Raw genomic sequence first — 6,913 nt, forward strand, 5'->3', positions numbered from 1 at the left:
GCCACCTTTGCTTTCTCCTTGGTACACAGCGTCTCCCAGTGAGAAAGCCTAGCAGCCCAGACGCGGCCATGAGTGGAAGCGGACTCACGCTAACAGGAGGTCAACGATCGAGGTCAAGGTGGCGCCAACTGGTTTCTGACAGACGGCAGGGGCAGCCGAGTCGGGACTGGGATAGGCGGGCAAAGAGATCGTCCAGTCGGCTGCACAAGATAATAACAGCGTGTGCGTCATCGTGCGCTCTGTCAGGCCCATTTTTCCGGACAAAGAGCAGCTCTGCGATCCCTGCTGTTGGACCCCATCATATCTGCGGGCTCTGCGGGCGGCGACGGCACCGATTCAAACCAAGGGCAGCGAAAAAGTCGAAAACGAAATAGAGTGGTACTCCTTGCACATCCCTTGTTTAAATCGGTTAGCAAACATTTACAGATTTGTAATGACTGCGACAGAAAAAAATTAGGTTAGGCAGATTGCCTCGCCAATCATTGTGTGTGGATCTCCATATAATAGCTTTCATTGTTCAAAGAGCCAAAAAGAACTTGAGCATTGAGTAGTGAACAGGTCACAATTTTGCTGCTATGTGCTTTGTTTCATTACTAACAGTTCTGGTCGGCGATCCAACCTTTGTAAGGGTTAACAGTTATCTGCTGCGAGCTTGTGTGCGTGCGTGCGTGCGCGCGCGCGCGCGCGCGTTCGTGTGAGCGCGCACGTTTATGCGCATGTGTGTTTGTGTGAGAGTGTTCAAATCGGAGCTGACTTGCTCTGCTGGAATCTCATCTGTCCCTGAAAATAGTTTCTGCCTTTGCCAGCGACTGATTTCACGAATCGCAGTAAAAAAAAAAAAAAACACCACAAGCAGGTCAACGACATATGTCGGCAAAGTGCGGTTGTTAGCAGAGCGTGTCTCCTCCAAGAATAACCACCCGGGCGATGTAGCGCGAAATGAACGCGTCGACCCTGTAGCAGAAGCAATTAGCGTCATACCTTTCCAAGCCCCCGCTATTAGATGTAACTTTCCTTGTTGGTCCTTTCTTGATACGGGCTCTGCGTGCCAGCACACGCAAATGTGTACTGCAGCGGGTACGGTACGCGCTTAGAGTCTATTATTGGACCTAGACCTGGGCGAGGTCTCGAAACTTTTATCACACTTGGCCGTCAAGGTCCTTCTCATACACTGCAGACTGCTCTCCTACGAAGTCGCCTGTTTGTACTGGCTGCCGTCGCCAAAAGAATGTTTCGCAACTTTCTCCGTGTTTATTCTTTTCATAAAAACCGGCTTCTTTTCTGAATTGAAACAATTGAATTGAAGTGGTTTTAAGGAAAGCAAATGACGCATTAACTGCCTCACATATCTCGGCGGACACCTGAACCGCGCCATAAGGGAAGGGATAAAGGAGGGAGTGAAAGAAGAAAGGAAGAAAGAGGTGCCATCGTGGAAGGCTCCCGATTTAAACACAAAGCAAATTGATTTTTTGCGCGCGGCAACTTTGTCAGTGGGCGTTTATTTCTTTCTTCAATTCCCCATTGATAGCCTGCTATTTTTTTTGTTTAATTGCTTTCAAACGCTCTCGAAGTAATTATGAAGGCTAGTACGGCATCAGTTAAAACAACATTGTTGCTATGTGTACGAAGACACCACAGCTGCCGCAAGTTTAACGCCAGCACTTTTAAACACTGGTACATTATTTCGAAAGAAGTTTTAATGGCTATGATATGCGATGTTACCGCCCACAGGAAGAATCTTGTTACCATGAAACCCCTGTCTCTCACTGCCAAGGACTCGGCTCAGCAAGAGTGTTTGGGAGGAGAAAAATCTTATACCCCTGTCACACGGGCATTTCGAAGGCCCTCGAATCGATAGTCTATCGACTCGAAGGCGATCGAGCGCTGCTACACGGCCAGTTTGAATGGCCATCGAGTCAATAGTCTATCGAGTCGACGGAGCAGCCCGGAACTCTATCGAGATTTCGAGGGCCTTCGAGCGTTGCCCAAGGTTGCTAGCATTGCTTCGAACGACAACAAACATGGCGGCGCCCTTCAAAGCCGGACCCCTCGCTTCGGACTGAATTCTCGTTGTTGCTGCCTTTTTCTGTCCGTTCACTGGTCATAAATGGGGCACCGGTCTTTCGCTTCGTCTCATCTTGCCTACAAGAAAACGTATAAGTGATAAATTTGCTTTATTTTTTATTTAGAGTGACGATTCTGCCGCTGTTAGGCCTAAGAGAGTTGGTTTGTTGACAGTAATGGTTCCCGTTTTGACAACCAGATGGCGACACTACAAGCTGAGTTTATTTTTGCGTCTCTGCTAGCATACGCTGAACTAAATGCGGGAATGCGCCTGCGTTTAGCGTGCGTAAGCGTGCATACGCTCGTGGTACGTAGAGAGCATAAATTTATGCTCTTTTCTTACTGTATCTGTGTAAGTCGCGACGTGGTGCGCACAGCGAGAAGCAGCAGCGGCGCGACCGTTCCAACTCGCCCGGGCGTCAACAGATGAGAACAGGTCGTAGTTTTTGCGGCGAGCGAATCCGCTTCGCTTGCCGGGTTTTTTAACAAGTGTGAACGCGCCTTATGACTGCAAAAAAGTGTATTTCAGCATTTAGTTAAGTTTCGTCAATATATTTTTGTTATTTGCGCGAAACCGAACGTAGCGATTGTGGCGCCACACGAGCTTGGCGTAAGACGCGAGAACGATTTCAATGGCCATTGAGATTTGCCGTGTAGCAGCAACACAACTCCCTCGAGTTCAATGGCGATCGAAAATCTCGAAGGCCCTCGACTCGATGGCCATTGAAACTGGCCGTGTGACAGGGGTATTACGATCGCGACTCGTCCAGGTAGATATCCATCACTGACATGCCAGCGATGCCGTTGACTTTCCCCCAACTTTTCCGCCAGTCGAGCCGGGTGGATAAAAAAAAATACAAGATGCGTGAACAGCTGCGTGCGTGTCTCGCGTTGAAGCGAAAAAAAAAAAAGCAGGCATTTCCACATACGCATGCCATTACGGCAGATATGTGTTACAAACAAGATTCGAGGAGCGAAGTCGCACCTCTGCTATGTTTCAAAGCAATACGCGCCTCGTTTGCACCGAGTATGCAACGCCCGTCAACTTGAGGGGATTTCGTTTTGTACGGGCGTATACGCAAGGGGTGAAAGAATTCTTGTGGATAAGGCAAAGGTAAACATGGTTTGTGCTGTCTGGCACGTAGCCAGAATTTTTTTTTTTTTTCTGGAGGGGCTCAAGCTAATTTCTTCTAGCTGGCGCTAGCAGGGGGGGGGGGGGGGGGGGGTGCTGGCAGCTGGCTGAGCACTGCCAAGAAAAAAAAAAGGGGGGGTGATTGTATTGAACTTACTTTCGGATGGGGGAGAGAAGCTTTTTTCGGTTCCCCCTTGGATACGTTTCTGTGTGCTGTTTTCGCTCGTAGGCGTCCCATAAATCTGGAGAATTCAGCCGATTGCATACTCTGATACTTGTTTGTCTTTAATGAAAGATGGCCGGTCATTGGCGGAATGGAGATCCGCGAAAGGCCAATGATAATTTCAGCGGCTTTTCGAAAGTTATACGAGGAATCTCGCACTCTCTTTACACTGAGCAGCACGTATACCAGCTGAGTTTCTTTTTTTTTCCTTCTCGTAGAGCTCTTGGCTAGAGAAGCAGTACTCAGGCAGAAATATTCTGCTTATAAATAGTTTAGATGTTCCTTCACCCCTTGTCTTATCGCCGAGCGTATAAACTTCGTGCTGCTTTTGATGATGACGCGCGGACAGCGCTGAGTGCCATTTGTCGTTTCGCAAGCACGCCATTTAACGACCATTTAAATGCACTCTGTGTCGGCCTCAAGAAGGAAGGGCCCTCAAGAGTTTGGTGGCTGTTACTTTCCGTGGGCGCTTCCAGCCCAGTGCTTTCAAAACAAGGGTATCGGGGGATGTGCCGAAGGCTTCAGCTGCTATTAATGAGGGCTCAAGGTGCGTAGCTCCAATAACATGCCTCGGGAGTAAAATAAATATTTCATAAAAGCAATGCCTTCGAAGTTTCAACTTCGGTCTTGACTGACTGTCCTCAAAATCGGTTAAGAAGAAGTATTCGCGTGATGTTAACGACAAAAGAAAACACACTCAGGCGAAGGCGAAACGAGAGACGAGACACGGAAAAGCGCAAACTTTCAATTCCATTCTGACGACAGAAGGCTCAAAGGAATGTCTGCTGCCGAATTGCCGTCAAAAGCTCTGGTTTTCTTTCGGCTGCGTTGTTGTTGTTAGTCACAGGCTTGTGCATAAGATGAAAGGGCAGGGGGTGGCAGACAATATTCCACCATTAAGGAATTTGCATCTATATTACCGCCCCTGTCTGTGACGACTGCAGCGAAGCATATGGCAAATTATCAGGCTCTTAAGACGTAGCTGCATGCGAAAATGAAGACAGCATTACCTCGCTTACAGGCAAGTCCTAAGACAGAGTATTAAGAAAAGCAACCAATTTTTTTTTTTCAATCTTTATTTCACCATCGTGATTTTCACGCTACAGTGAGTGTTGAATAGAGCTTTAGAAATATTTCCATCAACTGAGGTGAGTGTGCACTGGAATCTGAAGTGTATCGGCATTTTGGCGTTTCCAGTGTTTTTGTAGCCTGCAACATGCAATAAACGAAAGCTTCAAACTTCCATCTCACTGCCGGAGCACTGAACCACTTGAGAGCCCGAATTTGTATTCAGCAACAGAATGCTACAGGCACTAAGCAAACATGGCATGCTCGGCAAGACATCTTAGCCCAGAAACATTAATAATAACAGACATTTTAGTATCACATTACGTCCATGATTGTAAAATACAGAAGCAAGGAAGTGCGTCTCTTCCAGGCTCCCGGATGTCCTAGGTGCTGATCAATTCATGGTTATTGAAAAAAAATTGAGAAACTCTTTTTCGCACCAGCTATACTGCACGAATTCAAGACCGCGCCAAAAAATAAACTGAACCGACCGGGCCGCGAACTCTAGTTTACACGGGACATGCCAAGTTAGTGGATGGGCGATACTTTTCGCATAATATGGTCTAGTAGCCTTACTACAGTATACAACGAAACAAAATTATGCCTTTATGACAAATGTGCGAAATAAAAAAGAATATGGCCGATATACCACAAAGCATCAGTCATGACAGTACCTATCACCATCATTATTTTGATGTGGGAGCAGTTAACCACCTAACATTGTTTTTATTGTCCAATACACAACCAAATTACCACTGCGATAAATAAGAGGCAAAAATCTTGATTATAGATCCACCTGAAGCACCGGTACTTTAAACCGTAGACCGATTTTACGACGCAAGGAGACGGAGCCCAACTCGCTTTACAACCTTCAATAAAAATACATGAAATATTGACATTTCTTTTTGGTTAAGAACACGTCTTGTTCATATTCCGACAGCCCGTCCACATTTATGCTGTGTATACAAAGGATTCGCCACAAAACAACCTTTATGATCACAACGCTTCAGTCCGCGCTAGTTAGCTCTCATTCAAGCCTAGAATGAAAGGACGATACGCAGCTTTAGAGTAATGGGAAACGGAAGTAGACGGTGAAGCGCGAATTCTTTATTCTTACGCGCGCAACGGCATAGCTCTGGCAGCAGAGCAGATGCTGACCTGAACCCCAATGCGAAATTTCGGGATAGGTGACTACAGAAATTCAGCCACCTATTATGTAAGTTAAAATGGCGTTGTAAAGGTAGCTTTTATTAAACGCCGCAAGCGCCAAAATCGACAAGCAGTGTGTTGCCACAAAAATCATAGGAAATGCAAAGAATCCACAAAAACCAGTAATACGATTGAATAATTGCTACGTGCGCGCTGAAACTGCGTGGACGTGAGTAAAGTTAGAAGTACATGAACTGGACGAAAAGCAATTGCCTTCCCGGAAAACTTTCACGTCACGCCTCTCGGTCGAAATAAATGAACCTGGCCGTTCATTGAAGTGCAGAATCTCAGTGCAAAGGCGTCTCAACACGTTGACTGCACCGTGGGTCACCGGTGGGCCACGTCATGTATTCATGCTGTGTGGCAACGAATACTGAGTTGCGCGATGAATGAGTGGGTCAGGTCTAATTTATCAAAGATTCTGTTACAAACGCACATGCCTGTCGCTCTTGCAGTTTCTTGGCGGCTCCAAGAAGTTCACCTTGCCGTACCTCCCTTTGTACTGTAGCTGAACACTTTCGCGACGTACCCAAGAACATTAAAAGTGGCCAATCGGTGGGCCACGCCGAACAGGAATTAGGGCTCTGAAATCGCTGCACAATGGTGCACGAGATATGCTTTTTGCTTCCATTGCCGGCAAACTGAGGCGAAAATTTCCGAAGTGACGCCGAAATTGAAGGTGAAACAAGTTCAAAATGAAGCGAAGCCTTTCCGAAACCTTCCGAGTGTCACAGCGCGAGTGGTTTTGCGCCCAGTATTTTTCTGCAAAGCACTTCATGCTTGCACCTGCCCTCGGCGAGTAGATAGACGACGAGTTTTTGGTTCGGTGAGAGTCACTGAAATTTAAGAAGAACGAGGTTGTAACCTCGGGTTTTTGTGTTTCTAGTTCACACGTGGTTCACTTCATGCGATCAGTTGGAAGCACGGCCTTTTTATCTGCTGGCCTATATCTCCCTTCCAGTGTCGTGTTTGAACTAGCATATAGTGCCTGCGTTCCACGCAGCGATCAACACGGCCGTTTTTACTACAAACGTGAAGTATGAACATGTGGCGTCTTTGTTGCACAAGTATCTGGCACGCCTGCCGCTTCTATTCTGTGATGCGCTAAAAGGACACAGAGGACCAAAAGAAATTGGCCTGATTCGACATGGTACGCATTTTAATCCAGAAGACACAAATCCCACTGAAAGCGCGGAGCTTTCATATGCTAGAAAAAG

The sequence above is a fragment of the Amblyomma mixtum genome, chromosome 1, assembly GCF_055824585.1.
Source record: "Amblyomma mixtum isolate Tamu chromosome 1, ASM5582458v1, whole genome shotgun sequence".
NCBI lineage: Eukaryota > Metazoa > Arthropoda > Arachnida > Ixodida > Ixodidae > Amblyomma > Amblyomma mixtum.